Source organism: Xenopus laevis, chromosome 2L (genome assembly GCF_017654675.1).
Source record: "Xenopus laevis strain J_2021 chromosome 2L, Xenopus_laevis_v10.1, whole genome shotgun sequence".
Lineage (NCBI taxonomy): Eukaryota > Metazoa > Chordata > Amphibia > Anura > Pipidae > Xenopus > Xenopus laevis.
The window spans coordinates 125,196,797-125,212,154 of NC_054373.1; the positions used below are offsets into that span (position 1 = coordinate 125,196,797).

The window sequence follows — 15,358 nt, forward strand, 5'->3', positions numbered from 1 at the left end:
TCTGTCTTCAATTACACTGTCCTCTGGAATACATATTGGACAAATTGTTACCTGCAAATGCAGGCATTTCTGTAATGGATGAGTGCTGTATATTAATTAGGGACATTTTGGATTAGATTAGATGTAGTTGTTTTTAATATATTTATTGAACTAATCAATATTTTCTTATTATTAATAGCTCACAAGACAATTTATTCGATTGCAAGTAAGCTGTAACATTGGATTTTTAAACAATAGGAACAAACTAAATAAATGTGTTGTATGGAGAGCACAAAACCGGTGTAGCTGCTTAAACACATCAGTTAATAGTGCTGCTCAAGCAGAATTCTGCACTGAAATTCATTTCTCAAAAGAGCAAACAGATTTTTTATATTCAATTTTGAAATCTGACATGGAGCTAGACAGTTTGTCAGTTTCCCAGCTGCCCCAGTCATGTGACTTTAGGATGTAATTACCTTCTGTCAGGCTGCTATTTCTCCTACTTAATGTAACTGAATCAGTCTCAGTGGGACTTGGCTTTTACTATTAAGTGTTGTTCTTAGATCTTTCAGGGAGCTGTTATCTTGTGTTAGGGAGCTGCTATCTCGTTACCTTCCCATTTCTGTTGTTAAGCTGCTGGGGGGGAGGGGTGATATCACTCCAATTTGCAGTACAGCAGTAAAGAGTGATTGAAGTTTATCAGAGCACAAGTCACATGACTGGAGGCAGCTGGGAAATTGACAATATGTCTAGCCCCATGTCAGATTTCATAATTGAATTGAACAAAATCTGTTTGCTCTTTTGAAAAATGGATTTCAGTGCAGAATTCTGCTGGAGCAGCACTATAACTGATGCATTTTGAAAAAAAACATGTTTTCCCATGATAGTATCCCTTTAAGATCAAAATCCAATAAAGAGAATTCAAAATACCTTGAGCTTATGTATGAATCGTGTAAATCAACAATCAATTCTAAATAAATGAAATCCTAAAAGTTTACAGTCCAGAGAGAAATGGGTGTAGTATGTTTTGATGGTAAATAACTAGTAAAGTCTTGTTATTTTCAAAAAATATGCTTTACTTACATTTAAAAAAAGCATGAATGTTATAAAATTGTTATAACCTAATTCTGCAGAGTATAGTGTTCCACAAAAGGAGAGCAGTTGTGGTGAAAGTAATATAGACTACAATAAGGCATTATTTTGTAAGTTGCTTCTAATGAATGAAAGAGTGTGTATATAACTTTAAATGCACATGAGATAGTTTTTATTGTTGTCTAGTAACATGAAACTATGCTCTGAGGAATGGACCCTTTGAGGTCATGAAACGCGTCAGCAGTGTGCTAATCTGAAGCTCTGCACTTTAGCCATATATGCAATGGTCTTAAAACAGATGAAAATAAAGATGGAATGCTTTTAATCACCATCGTGGTTGATCTATGGCAACAAGTATTATGTATATACTGAGAAGCTGTTGCCGAGTGGGAGTGGCCAGGAACCCGTGAGCAGAATGGTGAGCTTTGACTCCACTGTCGCAAATAGGAGAAGCTTTGGAGCCGCATGTGTGGTGGATACAGCAAGAAAAGCGACGAGTGTGGGAGTCGCTACCTATCCTGTAGTGAAAGTGACATGAAGATTTAAGTAATGCGGACCTCGTGAGTACCTGATGACTGACTTACATATACAGAGTCTAATGGTGATGGAATGTGATAAACACTAAAGTCAATTCGAGCGAGTTTAATAAGGAGTAGGGCCGCGTGAGAGAGAAGCACCCGATACAGCTATGTGAGTAAAACATCGAGTGGGTGTATATGAAGCATGTTGCAATAGCGTGGTAAAGGAACTGACTAAAGTATTTGGAACTTGCTGCATGCCATAGGATGCGAATGACAGTGTGTATATGTAGATCGCCTTTAAAATGGAGTACCACTAAAAAGACCACAATGGTGGACGATATATATATGTGCAATGTGATATGGGACTGTATTTAAAACATGGTGATTAATCCACATCTAACGTGTACTTGAACTATATTTGGAATAGAAGTAGCAATATATGCCATCAAGAGATGTCGATGTGATGGAATGGATGCCGAATATTTTGTGCATTTAGCTACTTGAATAAGAAAGAAAGCGCTTGGATCTTAATAAAACAATATTTAAGAAGGTTTTTACGTCCTATAACAGAGGTTAAAGATGGCTACAGTGCAGAGCACTAGTAATGATGAAATGTGTGATGTCTCACCAATCTATCAGAAACGGAATGAGAAGGCTAAGCTTCTGTTTAAAACTGATAAAAAAAAGTACCACTATACATAAAGTGAATGTTGATCCTGAATCTGATGGGAGATTTCCACACTAGAAAATTATCTTGAAGTTGAGAGAGTACCACATGGTCTACATCTGAAAAAGTTCCTGGATTTTGAATTACAGGAAGAAAATAAAATAAAAAGTGAAATAGAAAACATTGAAAATAAGATTATGGAAAATAAACAGACAAAATTTCTATGTGACAAAGTAGACTATGAAAATGAAAGGATATATTCATGGGGCATGGAACTGAACTCAGATAAAGGGAAATGGGAAATAATTAGACCCGTTTTAAAACAGAGAAAATGGGGAAAATACAAGAGAATTTCTACTCCCACGAGAGAAGTTGATGCAACACATGGAGTTACTTTTTTAGAAACAACGGACAGCGATGTGGAATTGAGTCAAGAGGAAGAAGAACATCCAAAGTCAATCGTAAAAGAAACAACAAAGAGACAGAAAAGTATGAAACATTTGGAAAGAGGAGAAGGAGACGAAGAAGAGTGTGAAAGGGAAATAAAGAATCAAGAGAAAAGAAATATGACCAAGAAGAAAAATCTGAAGGGGCAACGAAAAATTAAGTGAATTTTTCAGAGTATGGACAAGACGATAATGACTTGGTCATTCACATTTCGTACTATAGATTAACATCAGATGAAAGAACAGTCCTGAACAAAGGTCAAACGTTTTGCCCGTCGAATCACTTCTCATTGTTTAATACAATTGTAGATGTGAATAGATTTATGCGCTCGTTAACCCTTAACCGCTTTTTCAATAGCAAAAGAATAAAGGAAAGTAATGGTGAAGATGTAATAAGTGTAAGTGCAGTAGGTAATGATGATAGTGAAATGAATGAGAACTATGCCACACAAGATGTGTTACAAGCTATTGAACAAATGGAGAATAATGATGATGATGTCATAGAATTAATATCAGGGGATATTAATTCTTAGATATAACATTTTCCCATGATAAAGGCAGGGTTGAAACTGATGTTTATAGAAAACTGATTAGTAGGAATTCACTTTTAACGAGAGATAGTTGTCATCCTGAACCGCTTCTGGAGGGTATTCCTCAGATTGAGGAGGATTTGTTCCTCTTGGGATGCCTTCCAGAGAGTGGAGATGGATCTGTGGGATAGACTGGCTGCTAGGGGGTATAATACAAATTGTATCAAGAAAGCATATGAACGAGCAGTTAGTAGTGAATGTAAATCTATTGAGACAGGATGCAAAGAGAATAAAGAGGTATCAAAAATATAGAGATAAGAAGGGTAAAAAGGATGGAGAGTGTGAGGATAGTCAGAAAGAAGGACAAAAATCAGATATATACTTTGTGACAGACTACAGTAGTGAAGATAATGATATTATAAAGATCATACTCAAACATTGGAAGCTAATAGATTTGGATCCTATTCTAAATGTGGGGAAACTGTGGTTCTCCTACAGGCGGAGTAGAACCATAGTTAATTATATATCCCCGAGTATGCTTCCAGATAAAGGAATATAATCACAGTGGCTTAGATACTATGGAACATATAGGTGTGGAGCTAAAATCTGTAATGCCTGTAACTTCATGCATGTGCCTAAGACCTTTAGGAGTACGACCACGAGGAAAGAATATGTGTGCAAAACATATATGAACTGTGAAACAGTTAATGTTATATATTTGGCTTCATGTATATGTGGTTGCCAATATGTAGGGAAAACATCAAGGAGAATGAAGGATAGAGTTCTAGAACATATGGCATGTATTGGGAGAAAAGATGTGTCTTCATCAATAGCCGACCACGTCCTGAGTGCACATAATGGGAACGAGAAATGTATTTCCTTCCAAGGTATAGAACATGTGAAATTAGGAAAAAAAGGGGGACATTGAGAAACTATTAAGCAAGAGAGAGGTGGATGTTCACCCTAGAAACAGAGCAGCCGAAGGGACTGAATAAGGATTGGGAAATTAAATACTTCGTAGACACCTAATTTCACCTAATATATATATATATATATATATATATATATATATATATATATATATATATATAATATATATATATATATATATATATACAGTATATGTATATATATATATATATATACAGTATATGTATATATATATATATATATATATGCTATTACCCATTTAAAGATATAAATATACAGAGTGCTTATATATAAAGGATATAGATAAATTAGGGAAATAGAGAAATGAGAGAAAAAGGAATACATTTCACTATTCTATATTTCAGAATGTTTTAAATAAATATTAGTTCTGTTGTTTTTAAAGGTTAAAGGAAAAAGTACATGTAACAATGAAAAAGTGTGTGTATAACTTTAAATGCACATGAGATAGTTTGTATTGTTGTCTATTGTAATGGTCTTAAAATAGATGAAAATAAAGATGGAATGCTTTTAATCACCGTCTTGGTCATCTATGGCTACAAGTATTATGCTTCTAATGACTGCCTAGTACAATGAAACAGTCACTCTTGCTTTTTAAAAAGTCATTGATATAACACTAATAACCATTCTAACTTGTGTTTAGAATGTCCCTGTAAACTAGGAAAATGTGTTGTATTTGAAGCAAATACTCTCTTTAGCAATGTAGAGATCAGTTTGAGTTTCCAAGTTAATTGCAAGACTTTTTGCAGGATTCAACTTCAACTTAATCTTTGGTGATTATCATAAATACATCCTGTCTCTTTAAAAATTCGTCTTTGACCATTCGCCATCTGAAACCTGCCAAATTGCTGTTTTAGCCTATGAGGGACCTACTAGAACATATTTGGAGTCAATTGGTGAACTTTTATTTTGGGGAAAACTTCGAACCGAGTTCGGTCAAATGCAATGTTCCTTCGATTCATTCGAATTTGACCAAATACAGACCTATTCGATCGAAAACTGACCTATTCAACACAAAAAAAACTTAATTTTGGTTGGTCTTTTTGAATTTGACTTTCAAAGTTTTTTCAAATCGAAATTCGACCCTTGATAAATATGCCCCTTAGTTCTGATTTATTAATATTTCCATTTTTTTTAATCTGAGATTTTGGTCTCGGCAATCTGAGATTTTGTGTGTTGGTAGACTCATTGGAAATGTATGTATGCATCATTTCATAACTTCATTTGTAAAGCACTGTTAAGGAGCCGCAGTGCTGAACAATGCATTAAAGTACTATATATATATATATATATATATATATATATATATATATATATATATATATATATATATATATATGCATGTAGCTGGAGCACTCAAATCATTAAGGTAATTGCCTAGGTGCAGGTTAACTTGAAAAATTTATAGAGCAACAAAAACCGCACACAAAGGACTTGTATAAGTGACTTATACAAGTCCTTTGTGTGCGGTTTTTGTTGCTCTATATATATATATATATATATATATATATATATATATAATATAGATATATATATATATATATATATAAGTATACATGGGTAAGACAAAATATAAACAGAGCTCATATCAGAACAAAGAGCTTAAGGGGTCCATTTACTAAAACGCGGTAAAAATATGCGCACAAAATATAGACAAATTTGGCGCCAAATAGGTTTTCGCCAGTTTACTAACCTGCGGTAAATATAAATTTGCGAATTTTCTTGCGCAAAAATATGTTTTCGCCAGTTATCGCATTCATGGAAATAACAATACGTACACATTAACACCTGGTTTACTAAACAGTTAAATGTGCAAAAGACAAAATTTACTCAAGAATATTCGCAAAATTTTACTGCCACAGAATTTTTTGGCTTCTGCTTCTATCTGCTGTAATAGCAGCAGTTCAGCTCAGAGGTGTATTATTGGCAGCGGGCATCACAGTCCAAGGATTCATCAGCCTCTACACTTTCATTGTGATTGGCTACATTAAACTGTGCATTTCTATGAAGCAAAGAGATTGACTGGTATGATTTCTTGTTCATATGATTCTATTGGCAGAAGGGTTTATATGATGCATAACTGTTTGATTGGTGTTACTCTGGTGATGTTGTTGGATGGTATAATCATCAGTCAATAGAGTTTATGAGTTTTGAAGATGCATTTCTGGCCATAAATGTCACAGTAAAAATTGCCATAATAACCGCCATAAAACAAGACTATTTTATAGCATAAATATTCGCAAAACGTAATTTGTCGCCAGAAAATTCTCAACTCGCTAAAATTACTGCTAATGTAAGCTGTTCCTTAACGTAGTGACCGCAAGTGATCGCAATGACTTCTGAGCGCATCGCTGTTTAGTAAACTTAGTCGCTGCGAATATTCTGGAGGAAAAATATCCGCAGCGAATATATGCGAAAACTTAAAGCCAGATTTACCTCACTTTAGTAAACGGACCCCTAAGTGCTATGTGGTAAGAGACACAGTGGGAAGGAGGTCCCTGCCCTGTAGAGTTTACAATCTAAGTGGATCGGAGGCTAACATTCAGGCAGAACCAGTGAGTGGAACCAATTACACTGCATACAAGTTTTTTTTTCACATGTTTAAGCAATCGAGTTTGGTGAGTTTTCATGTTTTTTCAAATAAAATAAACACTAAGGGAGCTATTTATAAAAGGGCAAGTGTTTTCTTTTTTTGAGGGTATTTTGGTCAAAAATCTATGTTTCTGGTTTAAAGAAAAAACTCAAACTTTTAAAGATTTATTATACCCCGACACTGGAAATAGCTAGAATTCGAAAATACTGTATACCATCTAAAACCTGTCAAGGTCATGAATTTTTTCAGTGGGGTTAGCTCAAAAAGTGATCAATTTGAGTGATTCGAGTTTTTTTTAGCTGAAAACTATATTAATTCAAGTATTTGAGCTTTTCACCCCTGCTACACTAATTCAAGTTTTTTACACTTGAGTTTTTTTCTTAAATTAGAAACCATTTGAGTTGTGAGTTCATTCAAGTTCATTTGAGGTCTAGAAAAGCTCACAAAGCTCTAAAATTCGACCTTTGATATATAAACCCCTTGAATTCACAAACTCAGAATTTGGTAAATAAGCATCTTACTCTTGTTACTAAAAAGAAGTTGATACATTTTTATTCCACTGTTAAAATTTTGGGGGAAATCTGAATAAACAAATTGTAATCACAAATAGTGATGGGCGAATTTATTCGGCAGGTGCAAATTTGTGGCAAATTCGCCCGTTACGCCACCAGCGAATAAATTCGCAAATTTGCAGTGGAAATGCGCCATAGAAAAAGTTGACGCTGGCACCCATGTTGACGGTGGTGAATTGTCGCCGGCGTCATAATCAACGTTTTGCAAATTTTTCGCCTGTTTCACCAGAAATTCATCCATCACTAGTCACAAATTACACAAGTTAGAGTGTTCCTGCTCTGCTTCTTTTTCACTTCAGTTACAGGTTGAATGGGTGGAGAGAGATGCTACAACCCAGTCCCACTTTGGGCAAATCCCCAGTTTTGGAGTGAATTTTCTTAGGTAAAGGGTTGCAGGGTTCCTAGTGTTCCAGTTTTCAGAGCACTGTGGAGACTAGGATACCGTATAGCGGGTCCAGTAGCTGTATATGGTTGTGCATTAAACTAGGTATCAAAATAATCTTTTTTTGATATAATTTAATAATAATAATAATAATATATTTTTCTGTCATAAAAATAGCAGTAGTTGAAACTATACTCCACAGGACTGATCAGCCTCAGAACTACTAGTTTACTTTCTCACTAAAAGAAATGTCTGTCTTTTGGTTCAGCTTGACTCCACTAGTCTTTTACTGTCCATGAATCTTTAAAGGCTAAACCACAATAATAATGATAATCTTGAATAAAATCTGCCTACTCTTATTAACATGTGCAGAAAATGTAATTAACATGTGCAGAAAATGTATCTTAACTAGACTTGGGTTTTCATGAGGGATGAAACTACAACTAATGCAGTAAGGACCAGGCATATTTGGGGCCCAGTCGAGTAGTGAATTTGGAAATCTAATATAGACAATATAACACAATTTATTTGCTGTACCTTTCTCAGTCTGAATGTTTGGCCTGTTAGATTTTTTAAATTTCTTCCTGTCAGTATACATTTTGGTGGATGAATACTTTCTAATTATATTAGATTCCAATCACATGTATACAGGCTATTAGTAAAATAACACACTTTTCATTGCACTAAAAAAGCTGAGAAGCATTAATCCATATCAATCAGATGTGTATAACCAATGGGACATGTATTCTGTGTGGATTGATAATTGGTTCACTTCTAGCCCTGCACATAAGCTCTCCATCCTACGATACTACAGCTGGTATGTCCCCATTGTAGCTCACTTCTTACTTATTCTGTAACACCACTAACCCTAACATATTAAACGAAAACATACAGATATAGGACCCCAGTACTCTGGAGGCTGACATATAAAAATAATGATTTTTTCTACTTTGAATACACTTGAAAATCTGGAGTGTACACTTATTTATTAAAAATCTTGAACTTTAAAACCTCAAACACAGTCAAATCACATTCTACCCATTATACTCTGGAGGCTGACATATAAAAATAATGATTTTTTCTACTTTGAACAAACTTGAAAATCTGGAGTGTACACTTATTTATAAAAAATCTTGAACTTTAAAACCTCAAACACAGTCAAATCACATTCTACCCATTATTTTCAATGAGTCCGCCAAATTTAAATTAATCTCAAAAACTCAAATTCACAAATAGATGGAATTTGGCTAATGCAACTCCCATTGACTTCTATATGAGCTTGCCAACTTTTAGATGCTGAATTTTTAAATTTGAGTTTTTGATTTTTTTTTTTAAATCACAAAAATTCTGCCACCCCTTCTAAATCAAGGTTGTGATGATAAAATCAGGACATAAAATACTATAAAGCTGTTTGCCATGATTTTTAAGCAATGAGAATGGTAACTTAAAGGACAACTTATATGAGAATGAAAATAGAGATATAATCTCATGGAAATATAAATAAATACAATCAATTCTGGTCTGTTTTCTTAAATAATCAAGTCACATTGTATTTTCCCCTTCTTGGCAATTATGCAGAAGGCAGTCAGATTTTGATTGACCGTTAGGTCTAATACATTATTGTATCCCATTGTGGGGGCTCATTTATCAACACTGGACAAATTTGCTCCTGGACAGCAACCTATAGCACCGATTGACTAGATTTTTTCAGCCACCAACAGGTACAAAACATGAAGACAAAGATTCGATTGGTTGCTAAGGGTTACTGACCAGGTGCAAATTTGCCCAGTGTTGATAAATGTTAACCAGAATCTGTATCAGAGTATGTTATTTGGAAAGAGCTCTAACAAATCAATAGTGTGTTTGAATTATAACATAATTGTAAGTGATAAAATAATTATAATAATACCTTACACAAAGGGCTGCAAAATATAAGTCTGTTTTCCATTAGATGAACACAGTTTTAGGACATTTGTCTTTTTACAGTTTCAGTTGATGAGCAAAAATTGAGTATAATTCACTAAAATCCATGAACAAGACTTGTTGAGCATGTTAACAAATAGTTTTTGCTTTTGTAGTATGATGTGAAAAATGGTTGGTATTTTATGGGCAACATGCACATCAACATACCCCAGCGCTGTAGCTACTGAACAGTTACGCAAAAATTATAGTGCACCCTCCATATGCTGGAGTAGTAGAAAGCAACACTTTTGTTAAAATGGCATAATTAACATAATTAAGGGTTTATCCGTATTTGCACTAATTATCATGTTCCATTATTTTACTTCTACTATTTTTATGTGGTGCCACAATGTATGTATGATTTTAAAGGCTTATGAAATTAGGTCCTGCAAGATTCTGACAGGAATATAATTAGCAGATAACAGCTGCAAACTGTTTCAAAAAAGCAAGCACCAATTAACAGGGAATTGCAAATAAATGGCAGACAATGCAAGAGTAATAACAGTAGGTACCTGCTGTTGACAGTTTATAGCCTAACCAGGTAATGGATAACTGAAAGGCAAATATAGAAAGTGGTTCGTAATGACTGCATTTGCACTAACTGGGAAAATATAAGTGGAAGTCAGAGTTATTTATATACACGGTAAAGCAAGTTCTCAAATAGCAGAAAGTAGCAAATATAATAACCAAAGGGATCTTTCAGCCAACATTAAAAGAAGTAAGGAGGAATCCCTGTTAGCACTTGGTGTTCCTAGTTTGGCTAGCAAGCAGTGTGACAATGCCATTGTATGGTCTTTGTATTACAGTAGAATAGATGAAAAGTAAAGGAGCACAAAAAATTGAAATTTCTTTAAAACATCAGTTCTGCTGTTTAGTAGGCCTGGAACAGCTGTGTTTGACAATGCTCTTATGAATATTTACAACATGGCATAAATCAGCAATAAATATAGACATTTTATCTTTACTGGTTTATTTCATTCTGTATCTAGGAAGTTTGTGTTGTCGTTCCAGAATCTTTTAAGTTTGTCTAATGGAGGTTTGTATTCTCTTGAAGGGACTTTAAACAGGGAGTGTTTTTTAACATACTTATGACTCACATTTCAGAGGCAGGTTTGAGCTCAACAAAGAACAAACTATTACCCCCAAATGTAATAAATGGCACTAAGTTTGCCCAGGAGCAGTAACCCATAGCAACCAATAAGATGCTTGCTTTTCAACAGGTGACCAATAAATGCTACCTGCTGATTTGTAGCTATAGGTTACTGCACCTGGGCAAACGTAGTGCATTTTATTACACAAACCCAATAATTCGATATTATCTGCTTTGTTGTGCATACTGTATCTTAAGTTTGGCACAGACTTATTTCTTTGCATTTTTTCAATGCAACTGCTAAATGTTTATGTACTTGATTTAGAAATATATTAAAATAGGAAATGTATGTTGAACTAAAAAAAAGCACACTAGGATTCATTTTCTAAATACAACCATGGTTTGTGCACTTTGCACCCTGCCTTGCGTTCTGCACCTATATTTGGCAGTGCTGTATCTATGACTGACGGTAGGGGGACTGCACTGATCATGCCATAACATGTCCCCTAACTGGCATGTCATTCAGACACACAAAGTAGAGAGTTCCAGTGGGCATAAGGTGCAGTAGGATCCTATATTTACTATCTTCCTATGTCAAGGAAGATTATTTGATAGGAAATTTTTAAAAAGTGCAGAGTTGATCCTTCTCAGAGAGGGCATTGAAAAGGCTTGATTGTCATATTATAAACACATAGATTTATGGAACAGAAAGCATATAGGTACTCCAATAATAAACAAACGGTAATGGAAAAGGCCCAAGAACACCAAGTACAATCACCAATACAAATGATATCATACAGTACCCATAGGGAGCAGGGATTTTTCTGTTGTAGGATACATGGCTTATGGCCAGTTTTGAATCTTGTCATGATCTGGTAAAAAAGTACAAGAAGAAATGTAATCATAACTAAGATTTGTTTTTGGGTTGGGGTGAGCCCATTTGTCCCTTCAAAGAAAGGAACATATTATGAATAGCACACAGAAGAACTGACCCCTATGACATCTTAGTTAATGAGCTGTCACAGGTAAGACTTTCTTAAGCTACTTCTTATGTGACTGCAAAAAATAAACTAACATTTTGAGGCTAGTTAAAAGTTATAATACTTTTCCAGGGGCAGTTTTTATAATATTATTTTGAGAAAGCAAAGTCAGTTCAAAGCATGAAAATCCATAATATACCTGGTTGCCATTCTGTAAACTATGCATTAATCTATATAAAATAAACTAAGGAGTCTGGCAGCCAAACTTATTCAGGATCAGTAAGAAAAACAACAGTTGTACAATGATATAGCTTCATTATCAAGTAATTTCATACAAACTGTGGCTGTCAAGCATATAAGCCATTTTTATGACTCTCATATCCTGTTTACAGATTTGTAACACCAAAACAGGATTCTGGGATAATCAATTCAATTTTGTGATTTCTAAAAATAACACATTTCCAGCACCTCTGTTTGTTTCATGGTCTGCCCCATGGTCTTATAGTTTCAACTGGCTGACAGCTACTCAAACCTTTCAAAAAGGTTATATTCTAAATATATAAATGGGTGTTTCAGCGAACAGGATAATTTAATCAATTTAATCCTGTAAAATGTGGCAGCTACATACTTCCTAATAAAATGCAAGCTTTTTTCCTTAAAATATTGTTATCGCAAACATTTTAGAATAAAGATCTCCCTGATCTCATTATTGTCATTATTAAGCATAACACTTAGCTTGACATCAGTGTTTTAGTACAGTCCCGCTTATAAACATATCACATGGATAGTGCTGAGCTTCAGGAGTTCAATTAGGACCCAAACAGCATATAGGCCTAACATATGCTAAGCTCTGCCAACAAATAGTAATTAATGCAGACACCACTTAACATGTAGAGCAATTAGCTATGTTCATAGTCAAATTTTTTTCCCCTATGCAGCTGTAGCTGCTTCACCCTTGTGATCCCATATCATTGCTAATATGTACTATAAAGGTAGGTTGGCAAGATGACCTGTAGTTCCATGATTTTTTAAAAGAGTGAAGAATAGTGCATAAGCCATGCATTGAGCATTTGTATGTGGTACCATTATAAAAAGATTTTTAGCATATGTACTTTTCCACTTGTTTAACATGTTCCAACTTATACTTTGGTTTTTATTATTGCTTTGAAACTTTTAGTAAGAAACCTGTGCTTCAGGTATACTTATCTCTGAGGCCTCCAAATTCCTTTTTCTAGTCTGGCAAGATTGTTTCTTTCTCCTTTGAGCCAGCAAGTGAGTGTTACTAAATCTTACAGTTGGGTTCTTTCAGAGGGGATCAGCAAGCATTAATGTTGTGTTGTCTAAAGCTGCTTAAAGAAAAGCACTTTCCATGAAATGTAAGAACAGATTTGATATAATGATTGATTTGCAAATAAACTAAATGAAGGCATGGGCTTACCTTAACTCCAACAAAAAAGTGAAAGCTCTTCTAAAATCTAAAAAACTTTGCAGCTGGTAAGCCAGTTGGCATGAGTCAAAGACAAAAAAAACCACAAGTATCTGTATAAATGGAGACTCTTTTCAGACTGTTTAATACATTTTAAAGTACAGTGAATCACAGTTCAAAATGAATTGATCATGATGAATGCAGCATGCCTCCATTATATCATATTGTGGCAAGACGGTAAGCTCTTGCTGACAGGGACTTTTATACCTCCTGAGCCATATTCTGATCCTAGTTTGTATTTATATTTTGTTGTAATACCTTCTAAGGCATTGTGCTCTACCAGTAAATTATAAAGGGATTTGCAGTAGGGAGATATATAAAGTGAATCATGTTGCCTTACTATGATTGATAAAGATATTAGTAGTACCAAAGTTAGATATAGTCTATCTCAGATTTTTGATACAGTGCCTTATAAATATTTAATTTCTAAATGAATGTCTGTTTGTCTTGTTGGGGCTATTTGTACACAATATTTTAGCCTGTTCTCTATCCATGTACAGAGATTAGTTGTCAGTGATACATTCTGTAATTGGACTAGGGTTCTATGTAGTGTGATATTCTATACTGAGCCCACTTCTATTTAATCTCTTGCATGATGACTTGGAGGAGGCTATAGGAAGCAATGTACCTCTGGTTGCTGGTGACTCAAGACCATTCAATCTATCCAAAAAACAATGGTAAACTGGCAATGGCAATGATTTTTTTAAATTACATACAAATGGTTAAAATGACTTCACAAGTTATGGGAGTTAGACAACAATATAATTTCCAGTAGGGTGTGTTTTGAAAATAGGCTTAATTAGAATGTTCACTACTTTTTAGTGTGACCTTAGACTACTGAAGCTGAAACTCTGGTCTTCAAAATATTGCAGGTATGTTCTACACAAAAAACTCGCAAAGAACCATAGGTTTTGTATTATAAAAACAACAGGCAAAAATTTAATTCCATACAAGACCCTTTCATTGAACTTATGTTGAAGAAGGGATATACTTCCTCTTTATATGGGTTGAATCTTGCTGTTTTTCCAAACTGGCAATTTAGTTGCATGATTTGCTTTGCACATACAGAGTATTACAAATCTCTTTGAAACAGAAAGTGTTATAAAAATGTTGCTTTTCTTTTCAAAGTCGGTAAGAGATCAGTGATTCACTGTTAAAAATGCTAAACTGTTAAAACATAGAGAATCAGAAGTAATTAGAAATCTCATACCCATTATGTACTGAATAATACTGTTTTCTCACCTACAGTACAAAAAGAAGAATTAATTATCATGCCCGCTTCTTTGATCGTTGAATATATTCAAGCTTGCAAGAAGTATTCTTTATTAGTTTATAAAACTACATTTGTTGGATATAACAAGATAAACACCTTTATTTCTCAATGACGAGCTCTGTATAGCAAAATAATTGCATCCCACATTCTCTCAATACCACAGTGACTTTTTGAAGGATGTCTACAGGTTTTCATTAGAGAGAGCTTTTTACTTTATCCAATACTCTGTTGCTTGGTAGAGTTAAGGGTTTTATTTTTATACTCTGATGTATAATACAGCAAGAAATTAGAAATCAGACATTTATACAAATAAAGTACAATTGTGGGACATGCAGTATTGTCTGCATTGTCTGCATTGATAGAGGCATTCTCAACAGCAACAGCAAATGCATACAGTAAGGATCCATAGGGTTAATGTTACCCTATGGCTTTAAATCCCTACACTTCCTGATCTCCCTAGTTGCTGGGCAGATGCCCATGTAGCTAGTTGTAATTTGCATAGTTGTATTATTGGCCAGGAGGTGCTGTGACCACTTCCTGTCACACTGGTATAGTGAGTGAGATGGGGTGGATCTTCCTCTTTGGCTTCTGGTGTCTGATCCATCTGGATGTTTTCAGGGAGCCTGGAAACACCAAGGCCCAGTAAAGCCAGTTTGCCCTAGGTTCAGGAACCTGAACTTTTTGGGGGCAGATTTAGTAAAGAGTAAAGTGGCTAACGCTAGCGACTTTTCCTCAGCATTGAAACCAGCGGGACATTGCCAATTTATTTAACAGGCGCAGTTCGCTAGCGAAACAGACCATCGCTAGTGGTCATTTAAACTCTATCGCCAGGCGACT

General features: G+C 34.8%; 1 protein-coding gene across 4 annotated transcripts in view; it reads left to right on the forward strand.

Moving 5' to 3' along the window:
* The window catches only part of nalcn.L (sodium leak channel, non selective L homeolog), a 155,438-nt gene that overhangs the window by 79,825 nt on the left and 60,255 nt on the right, over nucleotides 1–15,358 (forward strand). The gene's annotated exons all lie outside the window — the stretch shown is intronic.